Below are 22,698 nucleotides of genomic sequence, written 5' to 3' on the forward strand. Positions count from 1 at the left end.
TGGACTACGAGTTTATGACAGAAATAAGGATGACCGGTGCTTAAAGGAATTTGAAGGGGTCATCTCATGACCCACCTTGGCCTTGTCATGTAATTCTTTTCTCACAGCAACTGTCATCGATTCAAACCAATGCTTTTCATGTGTGGTGAGGCACACTGACATTATGTTGTGATGCTGAGAGACATAGGCTACAGTATGGAAATCTTTCTGGCTTGGTGAATGTTTCGACATCCATCTAAGTGACACTAATGTGCATTGTGGCTAATGAGCTTAGTGCAACGTTAATTATTTCAGCAGGAGACAAATGACAATTTAAGATGTATTCTAAGTGTCTTGAATCACAGCTTACATTGCACTGCATCCTTTAAAATTGAGATAAACTACCATACTGAAAATTGTGCAAGTAAATTTATGGTGAAATACTGTGTCTTGGAAGGAAAAATGAAATTGTATGAAGTGACACATGCAGGATGACACTTTATGAGGTTCTACTATAGGGAAAATTATAATACTTTTAATTAGTTGGCATTAAATTAAGAATGTTTTCTGATAAAAATCAGAAACAGAATCTAAAATAAGTGTTAAAATGTAGACTTATCAAAAGTAAACCATAAAAAATCTTCCAAACTCTTTAAGAGCCACTTGAAAACAAGCATTGTTATCATCATGACTGGCACTGAAAATTGAAAAAGGAAAAGGCCAGCACTAGGCATTTGTTAGGAACCACTCTCAAAAGCACAATGTCACCTTATCATGACTCTGGCTTAAGACAAAATTAGTCATGGCACAATCCATCTCAGCAGTACTGCATTATTTGAAAGCTCTCCTAGACAAAGCAGTGTGGCTTTTGAGATGGCCTGCCAAACAGCCAGCTCCATTGAGTCATCATTCAGTGAGAGCTGAATATACTGGGTGAAAAAAGAAAGAATGTTTAAATCAGCACAGTAAAAATAACCAAAGTCACAATATAAACAAACGGGCTAACCAGGATGAGCTCACAATGATTTCGTTAAAAAGATAAAAATCATACCCTAGTTGGTGAGTTGCACAGGAGCATGTTACTGTAGCCATTAATGCACCAGATTTTATATTCACATCTCCACAAAGAACTACTGTCCATATGCCATCACTAAACCAGATGTTCTCAGCTGGTTTTGCTTCAGCACCCAGATTTTAGTGGTGACCCAACAATAACAAAAACATCCAAAATGAAACAAAAATATCCTTATAAATCAAACATGAAATGTATTAACATTGCCATGAACTGCACAGGCCTAACAAAAAAATACATTATTAACATGACTAAATACAAAAAATTGACAATTTTGTAAATGAATAAACAGCACGTGTGGTTTAACAGTCAAAACATATCCTTTGATTGACAACAACATAAGATATGGGTAGAGTTTTCTGCTCCCTTTTTAAAGCTGATAAGCCTATTTATTTGAACTACACAATTATACAGTTAGTTGCATTTAGCATTGTTCTTTCCCTACTGTATATGACCCTATCAGATACAACCTTCCAAACTCATTTGTGGGTCATGACCCACCGATTGAGAACTGCTGCACTAAACATGGTCTCAATTACATAGTAAACTACAAAAAAGCTTATTACAAGACATTCTTAATGAACATTGAGGCTGCATTTGCAAAAGCACTGGCATTCAACACGTGACCTTATAATTGAACATTGGACACCTGATGAGAAGCTAAATACATTAATGGACCCCCATCCTAATCTCCACCAGGAACATCATGGAAGATCTGAGACATATATCAGTATTCTCAGTATGTCCTCCAGCTCTTCTGCAACCTTTCTCAGGCTGCCTTGCCTGAGATATGAATAGTACATAGCCTCAAGAAATACATTTGGCGCAGCAGGTCAGCCATGGAAAATTACTTTCTGTTCTTCTTTTTATCAAGAAACTTACCTTCCCCTTAGAGCAAGAAGACACCAGAGGTAGAAAATTAAAGAAAAGGCTCTTAGAAGACAGCTTCAGAGTACAATAAATGTAAACATAACAGGCTTTTAAATAGTGATGCCATTATATGGTAACACATATCTAAAAAAATAAAACTTAAGGTCAAAGTGGGATGTTTTCTAGATAGTTTAAATTGCTACTTTTAGAATGCCCAAAAATACTGGAAGGAAAAACAGAGGCCAAGCTGAAACAACATTAAATGTGCCGTCACATTTACCTTTGCTCAGTGAAATTACGCAGGGGATGAAGGCATGGGCCAAAACCAGCAAAAAACTGATTGGCAAGTAACCTCTTTTTAATGCTGCATTTTATGCTCTAGGAAAGTGAAGTTGCCACTAAAAATATATAATTGTCCATTGTGAATATACAATGTAGCTGTATCCGAAGCACCGCCCACACAGAGGTCACTGCCAAACCAAGCAACTTCCTATTGGTCAACCAGGCGAATTCGCCTGTCAAAGTTCATCAAACTTTAACTCCATGCGACATCCATAAGGGAAAATTCTTTGCCACCTGAAGTCCATCACGCAAAATTCCCGACTGTGCAGATTCCAATTTAAATTACTATTTTGACCGCAGAATTTCATTGCGCAAAGGTACATTTGGCTGCGCCTTTAGGGATAGTTCACCCAAAAAATGAAAATTCTTTCATTATTTATTCACTCTCATGTTGTACCAAACCTCTCTGGCTTTCTTTCGTTCCTCGGTGGAGCACAAAAAGAGATGTCTGACAAAATGAAAGCATCAGTCACCAGTCACTTTCATTGTCTGGAAAAAAGATGCAATAAACAGTGATTGAGACTAGCATACTTCCTAACATCTCCTTTTGTGTTACATGAAAAAAAGTAAGTCAAACAGGATTGGAACAACATGAAGATGAATAAACAATGGCAGATGTATTATTTGTTTTTTTCATTTTTGGTTGACCCATCCCTGTAAGGAGCCATTTTAAACCACAATTCTGGTTAACTTTTAACCACATGCAGTTATTCTAATAATTTACTCAAGAACAACCACTTCATATAAGCAGATATTTTTATCATCACAAAGCTAAGAATTCTATACTTTATCAAAAAATGACAGACTAGTTTCAAGTGGCACAATTGAAAACCTGCACCATATACCATTATGTTAGACATGCATGCAACCACATTAATATCATATCAGTGCTGACAGCACAGCTGGTCACACAGGTGTTGCTCCCCTGTTGATATACAGTACAATAAGCTCAGTGTTTCTCTAGGGATGACAATACTTAAATGAAGAAATAGCATCAGAAGAACTCTGCAGTGTCTAACAATACACTGCAACATAGTAGATTCTATACCTAAATGCTACTTTATCTTAGTTAAAAAAAAAAAAAAAACTGGCTACAAACACCCCACATGAATTGCACGGAACAGAAAAACAGATACGGAGGCGTATAATAATGTATGCCATTACACTGCTAAAGGCAGACACACCTCCACACAGCTCTGATCTTTCTACCATGGGAGCTATTCATGATTTAACTATAGTTTGCAATTAATCTACTTCTCATTTTTGGATATCAGCATAGTGGAAAGAAAAACAAAATTGTGCAAGAGTTCTAGTAGCCTATTAGAACGAAGGACATCTAGATGAATAGCATTTCCATCATATCTTTTATATTCTAGTGCTCTCTCTTTCAAGACAACCAAAACAACTAAAGAGAAACATTATTATCAATGGTGGATAAACAAAAACCACAGAAAGGAAGGCTAACAATATAGGTTTTACTCTCAGAGAAGAATCTGGTTCATGTTTATCTTGCATATTATTCATAATGCTTACATTACAGAAGTCACATGTAGCCTATCAGCTTTTCATTTTGTACAGTGTAGCTATAGCAAAACACGCGAAAACCACCTACACTAGTGTAAATACAAATAATGTACGACAATGAAACGTAAATATCACTTTATATTATGTCAAGCTGTTAGACTGTAAATAACGTTCATTGGGCGAAGTTAGTGTTTATTTGCACGTCAAAAAGTCGTTATAATATTAAACAAAATTATTCGTTTAATAAAACTTACAAAACTGAATACAATCAGAGAACCTACCTTGATTTGTAGAGACAGTTTGTATAACGCTGATTGTTTTTGTTGCGTTTGAGATGCGCGCTGAAGTTTATGGAAATTGGTCGCGAGATCTTCGAGCCGTTTTTAATTCGCTTTGTGTGAAAACTGGACGCATCCATAAACACGCGCCAATATCGTTCAGCTCTGTGTTGACAGCTCCCATGCTGTAACAATCAAGACTCAACGACGTGATTGACGCTACCCCTCCTATTCGCACAGTTACTCCCCGCGGACACGTGATCATCCTACGGGAATAGATCTCATCCCTCCCTCATCGCTAGCTGGGATCAGTCAGGGGTTTTCAAAGTCTTGGACGAACCGCCCCTTTAATTCAGTCTGACAGACTCATTTGGCAATGCGTTTTACACTGATGTGTGATTTACAGCTTTACATTTTTCTGTTAATAATATGAAACCGTATTCTGAATTATTTTTTTATTAAAAATACCAGTTTGACCTCATGTCATGACAAAGGTATTATACCAGTAATGTAGTCAAGGGCATTCGTAGTCAAGGATTTTGCGTAGCCTGTACCCACCTAAAATGAGTAATGATACATATGGCCGCCAGAACAACGATTAGGCTTTTGACACGGAACTTTTTCAATCTACTAACGCGATGCCGCAGCACCGCTGAGTGAACGGCGTGTGTGTGTGTGTGTGTGTGTGTGTGTGTGTGTGTGTGTGTGTGTGTGTGTGTGTGTGTGTGTGTGTGTGTGTGTGTGTGTGTGTGTTTAAAGTAAAGATTCTCTCTAAACGACTTTGCTGATCCATCAATCAGAACGTTCATTTTAGACGCGATTTGATATTTGCTAACCAATCATATTTTCCGTTTCAATGAGGGACATTTCCAGCGTCTAATGCTGAAGCTCAAACATCCCTTGATTAATCATAATTTATGAACGCGTGCGCGCGCGTGCGTGTGTGTGCGTGTGTCAGAAAATGTCAGAGGCAGGACCCAAATGCAGAGTTGAAAATAAACAGGGAATTTATTAATACAAAATAAATAAAAAACAAACCAAAACTCCCACAAGGGGGGAAAAACAAACATAAATGTAAAGTAATTAATCCAGGGCTGGGGCAGAGGGTAACAGCCAGGACAGGGCAGATAAACAGGACTGACATGAACAAGACCAACCAACATGTCCGACTGGAACACACAAGGCTGGAAACAAGATGAACTACCACTGGACAGCAAACAGGAGGAGAGTAAAATAGGCAGAGAAATCAACAGGTTAACAAGACAGGGCAGGTGTGACTAATAAACTAATAATGGGCAAACAAGGACATAAGACAGAGAGACATGCGGCAATACAGAAACAAAACAAAGCCACGTGCTCTCACAAGACAACAAAACACCCGAATGACATGAGTGCACATCGCCGAGACAATGAGGCAATATACACTCATGCCAACCGACAAACAAGAGAGAATGCAACGCAACGCAACCAAGACAGGAGGCGCACCCGTGTTCACAAGAGACATACAAGCTATTGATGCGATTGCATGCTGCCAAGATGACATTAGTGCGATACACTCATGTCAATAAAAGACAGACATGGAGCTCGAGTGTCCGGATCCCAACACAGACCGAAACTGAACCAGACAGGAAGTAAAGATCCAGACACCGTGCTCCCGACATGAAACAAGACGGACCAAAGAGTGCACGTCGGGGAATAAAACCGAAACCGTTCGCTCACACTAAGAAAGACAACAAAACACAAGACAGACATGGGACGATGATGCCACAGTCCTGTCAAATCAAATCCCTGACTGACAGGTCCGTGACCATTCCATAATCCCATATATATATATATATATATATATATATATATATATATATATATATATATATATATATATATATATATATATATACGTATAAATATAGAAAAATTATGATCCAGCGTGAATTTTCTTGATAAAAAATGTGATCGTGCCTGGTAACACGCATGTAAAATGGCTAGAAATGGCATTTTAGCTTATTATAAAGCTGACAATTTACACAATTTCTATTTCTTCAGCTCCAAATTTACTTCAAACTTACTTTTCTGTCTGCTTGTATGAATGTTACACATCATAAGAAATTGTTTCACCGCTGTTCAAATGCACTTTGGATCGCATAATTATATGTATACATGTTTTCCGAAAGGACTAAATATTAAAATATTAAATAAAATAAATGACAATAAAATGCAAAGTAATCTGTTCAGTAATCAAAATACTTTTTGAATGTAACTATTATAATTACCATTTATTTAAACTGTAACTGTAATGGAATGCAGTTACTTATATTTTTTATTTTATATACGTAATCCTGTTACATGTATTCTGTGTGTGTGTATATATATATATATATATACAGTTGAAGTCAGAAGTTTACATACACCTTAGCCAAATACATTTAAACCCAGTTTTTCATAATTCCTTATATTAAATCGTAGAAATCATTCCCTGTCTTAGGTCAGTTTGGATCTCTACTTTATTTTAAGAAAATGTCAGAATAATAGTAGAGAGAATTATTTAATTCAGTTTTTATTTCTTTCAACATATTCTTACATTATATTTTCAGGAGTCCCTCCCCCTGACCGCTTAACCTGTGTTTGACGTCGATGCAATTTCTTCCCTCTTAATGGCATACTTTGTATTGGATGATGGAGAACATTGGACAAAACATTGGCATTCTAATCAGTCAGAACTGACTGCAAATGGATATCGACTTTATTGTGTTTACAAAGACATCGACTAAAGATATTATAATCCACATTCCACTCATACAGATATTGACCATGTACAGTAGTTTACGTCATAGTCAAAATGCCACAGTCACTACATTTTTGTTGAGGAATCTCTTTAAAACAGTGTAAGAATCTTTCACAAACTTTTTCATTCTGAAATAATTTCTATCCTTTTTATAGATAGTTAATTAATAAGTTATACCACTGTTTATTATAGTAGCAACAACTAGTAGCCATGGTAGCCTACTATGGTTTGTCCACATTTCATGAGCGTTATATTTTTAATTGACTGTTTAACTGTTGGATTGAGTAGATAAATTCCTCAGGATTTTGGTCAAGTCTCTTAGTCATGAGCTTATATAATAGTTCATTTGTTTTTAATATTATTATTTTTATATTATTTCATATTTATTATTATTTGGCAATTATAAATTACTTTTTTCTCATGATAAAATGTCACGTAAGACCAGTGTGTGGAAAATCATAAACCAATCCTTCTATAAATACTGCTTTGTGGGCAGGGCAATGTAATCTAAGAAGCAATAGGAAATTAGTAGTTTTGTGATTGTTGTTATTATTATTACTGCATAGAAATATAGCTTCTGTCTCTCTCCTTTCCTTCTTTAAAAAAAAAAGCTAAGACTGAGTTGTGGAAGATTCATATTCTGGTACTTGACCACTTGGGCCTCTTTCACACATGGATTTCCAAGTGGAAAATATTTCCTTGGAACATACATTTCTGCCTGAGTTCAGTAAGTACTCGCCATTGCATAAAAATCCAAAGAAGCAAAATGTTGCACATGTGTTTCTAATGTGAGTTGTTACTTTCCTAAACACTACACAGAAATAACAAACCTCTACATCAAAATTAGATCAAAATGTTCACTCTCTTTAAGTATGTACGTGAAATATTTGTCTTGAGCTGACAGAGCGAGAACTAGTCATTGCAATTGATCAATTGCTGGATCAATATCTCTAATACTAGAGGTTAAATGAATGCTCTGTACTGAAAATTAAAGATAAAACTTTTGCTTTGCTTTGAGCTTTCACTTGCTGTGCCAATACATTATTCCTTTTCCATTCCATATCTTTGACATCCATTCACATTTGCTGTGTCTTATTGCACACATCATGCATTTCTACAGTATCTTGCAATTTCCATCTCACATCATTATAGCACACATACATTTTAAGTGCACTGCAAACAGCTGACATGCATCAACAAAAAAGACATTGTAAGTCTAATTTGGAGGCAGAGAAATGTGTTTGGACAACAAACAAAATGAAATCCCTGAAGGGAGCCTGCTTTTGAGAAGAAATCTCAATTCATTCAGTTGCTTAGGACCCTCATGAATTGGAGCAGTGGGGAGCGGATGGACCTTTATAGGGCTGTCATGAACCGCCTCCAAGTTCTCATGGTGTTCTGGTAATAAATTCTTTAGCATCCATTTTCACTCTGAGGACACACTTAGGAAGTTAAAACTGTCAGGTATGAGATCCAGTACTTCCCAGCTAAAATATTTACGCACAGTTTAAATGAAAGCCCATTCACTTATGTGGGTTTTTCCTGTTTCGTTTAATTTTGTGTGTCTAAGCAGCAAAAGTTATCTCCTTTAATATACATAATTAAATCTTATAACATTATCTGTTCTCCTTATTCTGGAATTCAGCCTATCCATCAAAGAGTATTACAGGAGTACAGTTCTAGTAGAAAGTGTGAACAAAAGCTATGCAGTTGTGTTGTACTTGAAGAAAGAGACAAATAAATAGGTTAGGAATAAAGCATAGACTGAACCAGATATTCCGTCGCAGCACAATAGTTATGACTTCATGAATTTCTTTACTGATAAAAATATGCAATCATCTATCACAGCACCTCAGAAAACAGTGTTTCATAATTTTGCTCAAAAAATCAAAAGTCACAACATGTATGTTAGATCCAAAACCAATGAAGCTCTTAAAATAGGTATTCCAGTAATCTTAGAACCTCTTCTTAATATTATTAACTCCTCGCTATCTTTAGGGCATGTCCCAAGAAACTTTAAAATGGCCGTTATCAAACCGCTTATTAAGAAGCCATATCTTGATCCTAGAACTGGCTAATTACAGACCAATTTCAAATCTACCATTTTTGTCAAAAATAATAGAAAAGGTAGTGTCCTCCCAACTATGTTCATTTCTACAGAGAAATGGAATATATGAATAATTCCAGTCAGGATTTTGATGGTCCATCACAGTACAGAGACTGTACTTGTAGATTTACAAATGACTTGCACTTATCATCTGATCACGGCTGCATCTCTCTTATAGTGCTTTTAGATCTTGGTGTTGCCTTTGACACAATAGATCACAACATTCTCTTGAATAGGCTGGAGAATTATGTTGGCATTAGTGGACTTGCATTAGCATGGTTTAGGTAATTTTTATCAGACCACTACCACCTTGTATGTGTTAACAAGGAATTCAAGGAATCAAACAAATTTTAAGTATTAAGTGCCACAGGGTTCAGTTTTAGGACCTCTGCTTTTCTCCATATACATGCTTCCCTTGGGAGATATTATCAGGACTCATGGAATAAGTTTCCACCGTTATGCCATGATACACAACGTTATATTTCTTCTAAACCCAACAAAAATTCACTATTCTCCAAATTAGCAGAGTGCATCAGTGAAATCAAAGAGTGAATGGCAAAACATTTCCTTCAACTCAGTTCTGAAAAAATAGAGGTACTAATGATTGGACTAAAAACCTCTAAAAATAAGCAGCTAAAATATAATTTGACTCTCGATGGATGTACTGGTATGTCATCTTCTACAGCAAAGAACATGTATTTGATACCAATCTGTCCTTTGAAAATCTAATTTCCAATGTTTGTAAAATAGCATTCTTCTTCCATCTGAGAAATATTGCTAAATTACGACACATGCTCTCTGTTGCCATTGCTGAAAAACAAATTCATGCATTCCTGACCTCAAGACTAGATTATTGTAATACATTACTGGGAGGATGTCCAGCAAGTTCAATAAATAAAATTCAACTGGTTCAAAATACAGCTGCCATAATGCTGACTAGAACCAAGGAAATTGATCTTATTAGCCCCATTCTATCATTGTTACATTGGCTACCTGTTAAATTTAATATTAATTTCAAAATTCTATTAACTACAAGTAATGTTTTGAATGGTCTAGCTCCAGAGTACTTAAGTGACCTTCTGACACCCTATATTCATTAACTGTCATTTCTATCACAAAAGTTTGGCTTGTTAATATTTCCAAGAATATCAAAATCCACAAAAGTAGGTAGATCCTTTTCATACTTGGCTCCTAAACTATGGAATAGTCTCCCTAACACTGTGCGAAATGCAGACACTCTCACTCAGTTTAAGTCTAGACTCATCTATTTAGCCAGGCATACACCTAATTTATCCATCAACTCACAATTAGGCTGTTTTAGTTAGGTCTGCTGGAACCAGAAACATCCATCTTGATCTGTAACTCTGCATAAAATTGAATGGCATCTAAGAGAATATTAATATTTTTGTTTCCATGTCTCAACATTGGTATTCATATCCCAAGGTTACCAGAGCCAGCCAGATCCAGCTCCGTTCCTGCTTGGTGTTAGACTCCACAGTTACATGTTGCTGAAAGATGATGACAATAGACTTTGTCTATTGATGACTACACTATTGAAATGGAATACATAGACTATCATTGAATTGCCAACAAATGACTTCATCAGCCAACTAACAAAAGACAATGAATGCATCAATGTGAACTTCTGCAGTTAATCCAGGATGGACTTCAAAGACATTAATCATTAAACTTAAAGTAAAAAAAAAATCTTTTTTTTTTTTTTAAACCATGGACTTTAATGAATATTTAATTTACAAATTTAAAACCATGGCTTGCACTGCACATAAATAACTAATATTGGCAATATATTCATGTTGTTTAGCCAGAGGGGAACTGGCCCCGACAGTGAGTCTGGTTTCTCCCGAGGTTATTTTTCTCCATTAAAAAAACATCAAATGGAGTTTTGTGTTCCTTGCCACAGGAGCATTCAGCTTGCTCACAGGGGTTCTAAATACAATTATTATTTAATTATGTATTTTCGATACACATTTTACAATCATATTTAATCAAACTGCACAAAGACTTTATAGATATTACAGTTTCATTTTTTATTAATGCATGATTTCCTATAAAGCTGCTTTGAAACAATGTGTGTTGTGAAAAGCACTATACAAATAAAAATTACTTGACTTGACAATGTGGTCTGAAGCATGTTGAATGCTTAACAGGTAACTAGTGAGTCCCTAAAGAAATAGTTCACCCAAATATTAAACTTCTCTCATTATTTACTTACCCTCATGCCATTCCATATGTGTACGACTTTCTGTCTTCTGCTGAATGCAAACAAATGTATTTTTAGGAGAATATCTCCAATATGTCCATACTGACCAAATCTTTGAAGCTCCTTATGCTATAAATTCAGCATTATAGTCATCCATAAAACTCCAAAGGTTTAATCAATGCTTTCTGAAGCGATTCAGTTGGTTTTGGGTGAGAACAGACCAAAATGTAACTCCCCCTTTTGACTGGGAATATTACCATTGCCGTTTCTAGGCACTATCATGATTTCAAGCTCGATTACACTTCCTAGTGCACGACGCATGCGCAGAGTGCTAGATGGCACTTTAAGAAGTGTAATCAAGCTTGAATTCATGATCACCAAGGTGACTGATATCAAGATGTACAGTAAAGTAAATTTTGGTCTGTTCTCACCCAAAACCAACTGCCTGATGGTCTGATAACCATTCACTTGCATTGTATGGACCTACAGAGCTGAGATATTCTTCTAAAAATCTTCGTTTGTGTTCTGCAAAAGAAAGAAAATCATACACATCTTAGATGGCATGAAGGTGAGTAAATGATGAGATAATTTTTATTTTTGAGTGAACCTTTAAAAAACTATACAATTTTGGCTGGTATCTTCAAATGATTATTGTAGGGGCACACCCACTGGCATAGTGTAGTGAATCTTACTTCCTAGCATTATAGTGTAATGGCTCCTAATCCAGAAATAGTCATGGTTGGTATACAGTATAATATCCAGTTGGACTCTTGTGATAAAAGCGTTTATTCCAGATGAGCCAAAAGTCGACTTTTCCCAGGATGCTCATTATCATTCAGCTGTTGACAGTCAACCAGGAAAGCTTGACAAATATCAAGCATCACTATAATTTCCCGTCGGATTTCACACAAGGACAACACCAGATTTTAGGAGACTCTCAGGTTTTGATCTTGAGGTAGCTGTGCAGAAGAACTGATAGTTATCTGATGATTCTAGTCCGTGTGTTGATGCTTAAGTAATACAAACATGTAATTCTGTGGTGGTCAAACATGGGAATTACCCTTGTCACACTGATTGTGCACTTGATGTATGAAAATGATCTAACTTTGTCGCTAAACATCATGAATTTGCCAGACAGGCTTTTCACATTTGAAAACGTTAACCGCGGGTAATTTTAAACCCCAGGTAAGCGGGTTATCCTCTGTCATGTTTTACACTATTTGTACTTTACCCTGGGTTAATAAGTAATCTGGGTATTCAAGTTCCAATGTTTTACACCGTGCATTTGTAAACCCCGGTTTAATGTTCTTATTTGCATATTTGCGAGCCAAATAACACGAATCAAATCAGCTCTGTTTGTTTTTTTGTCTTATTAACTACATCACGAAAACACTGAATACTCTTTCTTTCTCAAGCCAGATCTCGCGTTTGCATCACTGTTTCACACTTTCCCTCTGACAGAGAAAAATAGCAGCGCGTGAAAGTTTCAGTGACTGTACAAAGTGCGCAAGTTAAGTACTGAGCCTTTATATGCTTGTGGGTTGCTAAACACATTTCTGAAATATGCTAACACTCCTTTCACACTTTATATTTTGGCACCGGAATTGCAATTTCATAACCTGGGTAAAAAATGGTGCTAACCCCCTTTCAAAATTACAAGTGTGAAACGTTGCTTTAACTGGGGTTAAAAGCAGGGTTTAGAACAATGATAACCTGGGGTCAGGTGCAGACTGAAAAGACAAATCAGCACTCTAATTTTTAACTGTATATCTTGATAGATATACAGCTAAAACAGCTGAATGATAAATGATTTCAAACACGATTACACATCCTATAGCATCATATAGCATCATCTAGCACTCTGCGCATGCGTCAAGCATTAGGAAGTGTAATAAAGCTTTAATGATCGTGCGTAGAGACTGCAATGATAAGATGGTGCTTTTGGAGTTCTGGTCACCTTTCACTTGCATTGTGTGGACCTACAGAGCTGAGATATTCTTCTAAAATCTTGATTTGTGTTCTGCAGAAGAAAGAAAGCCATACACAATTGGGATGGCATGAGGGTTTGTAAATGATGAGAGATTAAAATTTTTGGGTGAACTATCCCTTTAAGTGCCTGATAACTGTAGGGCTGGAAATCTAACAAGTTTTTTCAGCAAACCAGTTTCATTGCATCCACTCTTTATTCATAAATTGTGCCATGCCAGTTTTTGTTTCATCCCATACTCATATGTTTGAAATGGGAAATGACTGATCAAGATTAGAGCTTACAGATGTGAGAAGGAAATTATCTCTTATGACCCATAGGCCTTATGTGTATATATTTTCATCTGAGTGGAGTATTATAAAATCAGATTATATCAGATTAATCACACATCCTTTAGTGTGAATCATTAAAGGTTTATAAATAGTTCATTGGATAATGGGGGCTCAGGAAGGTTCTGAGCAATAATTAATGAGACAGAGAACAGATGGGGCATGCTGCCTAATTTAGTTCTGTAACCGATAACCCTGTTTTTTTATTAATGGCCCACAAACTTTTTAGAGCACTAGGCTAACTTAAGACCATTTAAACAATTAAGAACTGTGGTCACATTAGGTGAAATGATGTACCATATAAATATTATATTATTACCAAATTAAAAGAGTATTTTAATTGTCTAATTTTTCTCTACAGTTCATGCTTGCAAGTCATACTTCTACTTTCTGCTCACATTTAAGCCCGGATGGCTCACTGGAGAAGTGTAAGGAACAGGAACACCTGGGCCTAAGTTTTTTGATCATAAAGTAATGAAAAATGTTGAAGCATTATCTGCCATTCTTCTCTCATCTCGTCATCAAAGAGCCCACAGCTCATCCTGAGAGCAGGCAAAACTGATTATTGCTTTCTGAATTTCACGTATTAAAAAGTGATGAAAGAACCTTTTGTAATGCAAAAAGAGCGTGATTTTGTACAGTGGGGTCCAAAAGTCTGAGACCACAATGAAAATGGGGTTTTCTTCATTCAACCTGAAAATAAATAGATTAATTAAGATTTTGAAATATTCAAAACAAAGAAAAGATATGAAACCAGTTATTAGCCATTTCAAGATGTTAACATTTTGCTTGCTTTCACTGAAGCACACAAGACGCTGTTTGAAAAATTCTCAAAACATGCTGGGATAACATGGATCATCAGGTTTTGCACATGGGGAGTCCAAGGCAGCTCGAGTGCAGTCAGCTTGTTCCAAGTTGAATTGCTTTAATTACATTTTGCACACAAATTGTTATGCTAATCATAAATTAAAAAATGTTGCATTAAATAAGAAAATAGCATTTTCACTAGTGCTCTAAGACTTTTGGCAAATATAGTAATATCACTGATACCAATGATAACCGAAGATCAATAAACTTTATTAATCATAATATGTCCAAATCAGCTGCATACATTCTAGACAGAACCATACAGTTAAATTCTTGCAATTCTGTATATGGATGTTGGCAGCTTCCCTTTGTTTGTGTAAACAGTAGATAATGCTGGTAAGAAGATAGAAACCAGGAAAAAGAAGTTCAAGTACTTCTTGTTGTATTAAAAGTTTCAAGGAAATTAATCCTTCTCAACTTGACCTTCAGACAAGCCAGAGCTTCAAAGAATGCACAAATGCTTAGCTTGGCTTCTCTAACCTTTCTCACATGCATCTGTGAAAACTAGTTATTTTATACCACAGCAATGTCTGTTGTCAGCCATGCATTCACTGGTATTGAAAAGTGCTCCCTCCAGCTATCATTAAACATATCCATGCATAGCACATGGCAGGAACAGCCTCCAGGATTCGGATTGGTGCATTTATTGGTTGCCAAGTCAGTGAGATTCATGCAGCTATGCGCTTTCTGCTGAATTGCTTACACAGGGAAATCTGTCTTTTGAAATATGAAGCTTGTAAAGTGTTGCAATCATTGGTTTAATGCATCAGTTTAGAATAAACATTTCTTATGGTAGTGTACTGAGGATAGTGTACTCCTGGTTGCCTGAAAACATGGAAAATATTCAGTGGCTGCAAGAAAGTCTGACTTGACAGCATAACTAGGCAGCTGCTACCCGTCTTAGCCAGGAGGCAGAATATAAATTGTGGTAAATGTCATTGATTATAAGGCCAGGTCAAGTGTGTCACATTTATGGAATTCAACCAGGCTGGGCTGTGTTGTAAAAGCATGCAGACCTGCAAAGGGGTGATCGAATAGAAGGAAGGTAGCAGATTTGTGCACAGATAAGGCAGACAGATGGTAACTGGTCATTTTACTGATTGGCTGCTGTTCTTCAAGGTCATTCTTTGAATGGCTGGAAATCACTCGCATCTGAAAGACAGGAAAATAGTTGTGGAGGTGGTCACTGCTTCATAGTCTTTCAGAAACATTATTAAGAAAGAGACATACTTAGCAACACTGAAGCAGATATTAAGCAGTGGTTTTAGGTGCTGATTATTTAAAGTAGTAGTTCACCCAATTCTCTTAGAATTTACTCATCCTTGTGCCATCACAGATGTGTATGAATTTCCTCCTCAGCACATCATAAACTGAGATTTTAAGAAGATTATCTCAGCTCTGTAGGTCCACACAATGAAAGTAAAATGGTGATCAAAATTTTGAGGCAGCATAAAAGCAATCCTTATGACTCTGGTCCTCCATGTCTTCTGAAGTGATCCAATCGGTTTAGGGTGAGAACAGACCAAAATATACACATTTTCACTATAGATCTTGGCAGTCTCCTTGACGATCATGATTTCTATCTCGATTACACTTCCTAATTGAACCATCTAGTGCTCTGTGAGTGAAAGTAGGTTTTTTTGGAGTGTGTTTTTTGGAAATTTTGGTCACCATTCACTTGCATTGACCTGCAAAGCTATTTTACACACACACACACACACACACACACACACACACACGCACGCACGCACGCACACATTTTAATGTTTAATTTTTACACTTTATTTAAATACTTTTTTTTTTATTATGTATTAAAATTAGGAATGTTTTTTTTACAAAAACAAAACTATTGCAAATGTGTATCTTTAATTTTATCATATGAACAACAATGACTGATTTAAATTTGACAAACTTTGTACACAAAAACTAATGTGAATCAGATATTCATTTAGGCAGTAAGAGTTCATTCAGTGAAGGATTTGTCAAACAAATTCAAACCGATAACTCGTGAGTTGGTGAGTCGTTTGGAGAGATTCATTAAAAGTACCAGCTCACCAGCAGAGTCAATTGTTCATGAATCTGACTACTCCAGTCACTGTTTATTTAGCACATAGCCAGCGAACACAACGCTGTGCTGTAGTGACATTATTTCAAGGCACCACACTCTTTGTTACCATATTCAATTAAGACTGCAACATCTCCTAACATGGGTAAAATATAATTCCTTTAGACATGACGCTGCTAATTCAGCATGGGAGTAAATTGGAACAAAGCTAATCAGCAGAGCAGGAAACACTGTAAGTCCGGAATAAAAAAAATAATGCTTTCACAACTAATATTTGGGTAAAAAAAAAATGGAGCACATGGAATTGACTAATTTCATTAACCGGAGGTTACATCACAAATACACACACAATAAGTAGTACGGAATCAAGCGATAATATTGGCAAGAAATAAAGAGAACCACTCACTGCTATTGGCTGGATAGATTTAGCTTGAATAAACCATCTTAACCGAACTTTAATGCCATGAAACTGAAACCTGCTTAATGATAATAATAATTCAGTGGTGACTGGAAACAATTGATAAGATATTACCTCTAATATTTTTCTTGTACCTGTCCATGCTATTATTATTTCAGTGGAAGACAAACTTCACAGTGGGAATGTATTGCCATGGAACTGTTGTCACCCTCAAAAATGCGGGTGTTCACTCATATGTGTAAATCCACGAGCGCCAAATGTCATGCGTATTTTCAAAGAAAGGTTTCACCAATATACACCTGTAACATGCATGCAACACCGCAAATGCAAGAGTTTAACTGTCCTGCCGCTGCTGCTAAAAAAAAAGAGTAGTATGAAAACATCAACATACCGATGTAATAGGCTTAATCAGCATTAATGATTTTAAACATCATTTTTTAATTTTGTTTTGCTCAAATCATCCCAAGAGCCGCATATGACTCTTTTTCAGGCCGGGTGCAGCTCACGGGCTGTTTGTTTGACACCCCTGGTTTATCAGAGACTAATTTTATGTTACTTCAAAAAATGACCTACAAACCCAGAACTGTTGCTTTCAATGATACAAGCTGTTTATTTTAACCATATTGGTGTTCAAAATAAACTTTAGTGCCTCAATACTTCCAAACGCCATATGCTCTGGTATGAAGTCCCACATGTCAAACAGTTACCTGTAGAGAGCTTTATCAAATAGACATTACAACATATGGCTTACAGACATATAATATTTCTAGATAGAAATTTCACCCATTCAAAAAAAAACATTTATTAAATATTGGAGTATGCATTTTTTATGTTAAAATGCTTTATCCTCTTCAAGCTTAATATGCAGAGACAATTATAAGTAAGCCATTAATAGGTTGATTTGATCAAAAATTTTGAATACTGTGTTGATTTCAGAGCCTGACACAGCATCATTGGCCCAATTGGTGGCGGTTGGGACTGTCTATTTATCGGACCAATGACAGACATTGGAGTGTTCGGAAAACTGCTTGAAAACAATCCTTATTTTTGTAATTTCATTTGGTGATACTAGTGGTGCAAAAATTACACTCTATGAAAGATGAAGTTTTGAATAAATTAAGGGATGAATCAGACTCTCTACTGAAGACTGATATGAGTGTTATGAGTGGAGTTCATACAAATAGAGCTGTTAAATCTATTGACGGTAAAGCCAGCACTGATTCTGAGCTGCAAGCTTGAATAGTTGCTGGTGAAGCAGTGATGTACAAACAATGTGGTTCACAGCGGATGATGATAGGGCAATAAATGTATTTCTCAAAGATTTATGACACAGCTGAGCTTTGAATAGGAAGCACAGGGAAAAGTCAGATGACTTTCATGGTTTAAAATATGAAGCAATTATGTGATGCTTTCATTGGGATTTGTGAAATTAGTGGTCTTTTTGGAGTTGAATGTTTTGACACAGTGGAACATTCTGAGGTCTTTTGAAAATTCTTACAGGCCAGACTTTATGTGAGTATAATATTAGAGCATCCATCCATCCATCCATCCATCCATCCATCCATCCATCCATCCATCCATCCATCCATCTATCTATCTATCTATCTATCTATCTATCTATCCATCTATCTATCTATCTATCTATCTATCTATCTATCTATCTATCTATCTATCTATCTATCTATCTATCTATCTATCTATCTGATAAGAGTCTTAAATCATGCTACATATTGTAGCCCCTTCTACACTGTTATGCTTCTCAGGAGGCAAAAACTGAAGCCTATTATTAGACAGAGGCAGGAAACAGGGGGCCAAATATACCCAATTTTGGGTATATTTTATTGCTGTCACTACTCTCAGAACACCAAAAGAGCGGGGAATGCATTTAGTCTGGTCTGCCAGGGAGAGCCTGAGCTTACCCTGAAAACACTCTTTTGCAGAACAGACAGGCTGTACGGTCATGTGAGTACTTTCATAGGCAGGTACAAGCATGGTGCCATGACCCTTTGTTCTGGTATGCTCTTAGCACTGTGATCTGAAGTTGCTCAGCTGGCCCATGGGCATACAGTACCATGACACCAGGCAAAATAAAACCCTGTCACCTCCTGCACTTCAGGGCCAGACTGTCTACAGCACATTCACATGAACAAGAGTCTGCAGGCAAGGCTTTCTTGATTCAAAAATACATTGGACTGGAGGGAGCTTTGTGGGCATGGTATTTTGGTTACAAATGTAAACAGTTTCCTTTGGTAACATGACAGCACGGAGACATTCTTCATACATCTGTCTGATATCCAAAGTACACAAAATATCTCAACAGTATGAGGACAGATCTAAAGATGGGAAGTTGTTGGATACTCACGCAACCCTCTATATAAAGCTATGTTTTTAGAACACTGATTCTCATAAATCCTAAGAGAATCACTTCAAAGAGTGCATGGCTCTCTATGAATGATACTTTGCTGCATTCTCAATAATTTGGAAGTCGAGCTAGAGAACAATTTCTCCTCAGAACAAAGCAGATGTTCAAAGCATCTTAACCCATCTCCTTTGCTGTCTTTTAGGAAAATGTTTTTAACAATCAAAAGATTAAGGGCGGCTGTGGCTCAGGTGGTAGTGTGGGTTGGCCACTAATCACAGGTTTGGTAGGTTGATTTCCGGCACACATGACTCCACATGCTGAAGTGTCCTTGGGCAAGACACTGAACCCCAAGTTGCTCCCAATGGCAGGCTAGCGCTTTGCATATCAGCACTGCCATCATTGGTGTGTGAGTGTATGTGTGAATGGGTGAATGGGACACAGTGTAAAGCGCTTTGGTAATGGCTAAGGTTAAAACAGTGTATAAGTGCAGAGCATTTACCATATCAAATGACAAAGGAATGTGTAGGCTGGATTAAAAAAGATGCAAGTCTATTGATATTTTAAATCCTGCAAATTGAAAGCCTATAGCTTTAGAATAGTGCGACAAAGTCAGAAATCACTGTCGAAAACCTGCACCGAAACGATATACAGTGATTTTAAGATGAACTTATCAGCTTTTAAGAAAAGTTGGAATATCTTTTCATTAACATGCTTTATAATATAAAGGACAACCCATCTGACAATACATAACTTTATTTTCTTTAAAGCAAAATACAATGCATCACTAAAATGTAATAGTTGTTGTCATTTTTTTGGGAATAAAACAATGGCAGTAGAATAGTGTGATGCTTGATCTGAATTTATCACAGTATAATGATAATAATATGGTTGACTGTAAGTATTAATGATAATAATAGTACAGCTTTTGTAATTAATGTGGTGCTATATTAATATAGAAAGTACATATTATACACATTCCCATTTTGTCAGCAAATGTTTGCCATTTCACTGCTTTATACTTGCTCAGCTTGCCACTATGGATTTAGCCATAAGAACAACCATTATTTTCCTTTCTTTCTGTCTGTCCTTTCAATATCACAGTTTACACTCACACATCTTGCACAGTACACATGCCAATTGTTTTTGAAGTATTGTTTTTAAGAAGCAATGCACTTGTCATGTTTTTGACAATCCACAAAAATCAACTAGTAGTGTGGAAACATTCTTTTATGTCTATGCAAATCATTTTCCTCTAAATAACAAGCCTTCACCCAAACAGACCCTGCAGAATGACAATCACTAAAGAAATAAGACACCATGCAAAAGCAAAAGAAACAGATAATGTTGACTTATTTACAGCACTAGGACTGTCAGTAGCATTTGTAGCATGTTAGGCACCCCAGGCGAAACCTGCTTCAACATACCCCCAAAGCTATTGAACGGGGGTGGGGGTTCCGCCGCCTCATACTGCTTCCTGCAATATGTTGCCCTGGGACTGCCCATGTCGCCCATGCCTAAATCCACCACTGAGGACTGTAATAATAATAGTCCAAAGTAGGTATACACAGATGTAAATTGACAAATTGTCATTAGAACACCTTGATGTAAGACACACAGTTGCTATGAGCCATCCACATTAGTACAATAACATTACATGTGTTAAAGGATAGCAAAGAATGCTATTCAAACATGCCAGATGATTGTAGTCATAACAAATTCTATCTCGAGTTAGCGGCACCATTGGCTGTTTTACCATTGACCTAATTAGAGCATCCTCTCATAATGTGACAGCAGAGCACATGCTGCAGTCGCTCAGACCCTGAGAGAGTCTGTCCATCTCTTCAAACTTTAACCTCATGACTAGGATGTCGCCAATGCTAATAAAGGAGCACACCCTCAGCAGGGAGCTAAGAAGATTGTCTTGAACTGACCTCCAGTCAGATTCATGGCAGATTTGGGTACACCAAACAGGCTCACATCTATACTTAGCTCTCAGAGGAGCCACTCACAGACCCCTCTGGCCTCAGTGAGGGTCTCGTCTAGATGACATTCCATTACATAACCTTGGTGTATATAGTTAAAGAAAGAAAATTATTAGCAAACTATTTTTATAATATTTATATAACTCGTGATTATAAGCAATTCTATAAACAAGAAGTTGATATTGAGTAACTTAGGTTTCAGACCAAAACAGTTTGCTAATTTTTTGTACAGCAATTAAATAATTCTAAAGTGGCTAAAGCATCCAGCTCTTCAAGATGCCAAGTCTGTAAATGTTGCAACAGACTAGTAGAGGGACACAAACAGTGAAACTTCCCAGTGTTGTTATACAAAATCTTAGAACAACTCTTGTCCAATCAAATTAGAGAAACAATAACAAAGCATAATATCTCATAGATAAAAAGAAAATTAGGATATAGCATATCTGTTATCCTATGGTTGCATGTCTTGATTTTATCTCTTACTCTTAGCATGTTGCATACATTTGTCTCTCATATAAAGTCTGTTCTTGTTTGTGTCAGCTTTAAATAAAATTAATTCAAACAGAAAGCGTAACCAATGCTTTACAGAGAAACCTACTGAAGTAGAAGCCCTTAGACCTCAAAGAAATGCTCATTCGCTCCAGGCAAACAAACCATTGCTGTGCAGAAAACAGGAAACAACATTTTCTGTACAATACCAAAGACAAATTGAGCATGAAAAGTGTGGAGTGTCACCTTGTGTTACAGTCAACATGTTACGCCTTACGAGAGTTCACAGTTATTGTGTGTAAAATAAATAAATAAGTTAATAAATAATTGTTGGGGTCAACCCAGGTGAAAAAGACGTACAATTAAGTGTATTAAAAATGCATTACATTATATTTGTATTGTACTAAAAACATATTTAAGTACATTTTTAATACACTTAATTGTACGTCTTTTTCACCTGGGAAAGGTTACCACTCACTGTATATCTTCATTTTAAAAACGAATAGAAGGGAATGGATGAATGAATGAAGGACTGATTGAATTAATAAATTGATGAATCTGTATATTTATTAACCGAAGCTAGAGTTTATGCATTTGGTGATTAAACATGCACCAGTTCAGTTAAACTGTCATGCATGCACAAATAAATACCTTTATAATTATTAACAAAAGCTAGTTTTTAATGCAGCTGCTGCATAAATTAATTAATAAATGTCAATGCTAAAACAAAATAAATAACAATAATACACACATCAACAGCTCTGTTAGTACTTTTATTTATTTATTTATTTTGCGATCAGTCATCACTCTTGAGAATGCTGAGGATGATGGATACCCATTTTTAACACTTATCTAAACAAACTTCCACTCATACAGACAAAAGAAAAGCAGTAAATAAACACAAGGCATTGTGCAGTGGTAGTGGCAGTTTTGCTATTATTAGAAGTAGGCTCTAAAAGCCAAAAAGAGAATCAATAGTTAAGGTCATAAAATATAACAGCTAAGACATCCTTGTAATGAGACA

General features: G+C 36.3%; 1 protein-coding gene across 2 annotated transcripts in view; it reads right to left on the reverse strand.

Annotated features, from left to right (window-relative positions):
- LOC127659835 (probable E3 ubiquitin-protein ligase MID2) overlaps positions 1–4,237 on the reverse strand; it is a 185,761-nt gene extending 181,524 nt beyond the window's left edge. For both annotated transcript variants that reach the window (XM_052149784.1, XM_052149785.1), the window contains exon 1: positions 4,069–4,237. The gene's annotated coding sequence lies outside the window, so the exon portion shown is untranslated. The remainder of the gene's footprint in view (positions 1–4,068) is intronic.
- Positions 4,238–22,698: the final 18,461 nt, after the last annotated feature.

The sequence above is a fragment of the Xyrauchen texanus genome, chromosome 19 (genome assembly GCF_025860055.1).
Source record: "Xyrauchen texanus isolate HMW12.3.18 chromosome 19, RBS_HiC_50CHRs, whole genome shotgun sequence".
In the NCBI taxonomy this organism is placed as follows: Eukaryota; Metazoa; Chordata; class Actinopteri; order Cypriniformes; family Catostomidae; genus Xyrauchen; species Xyrauchen texanus.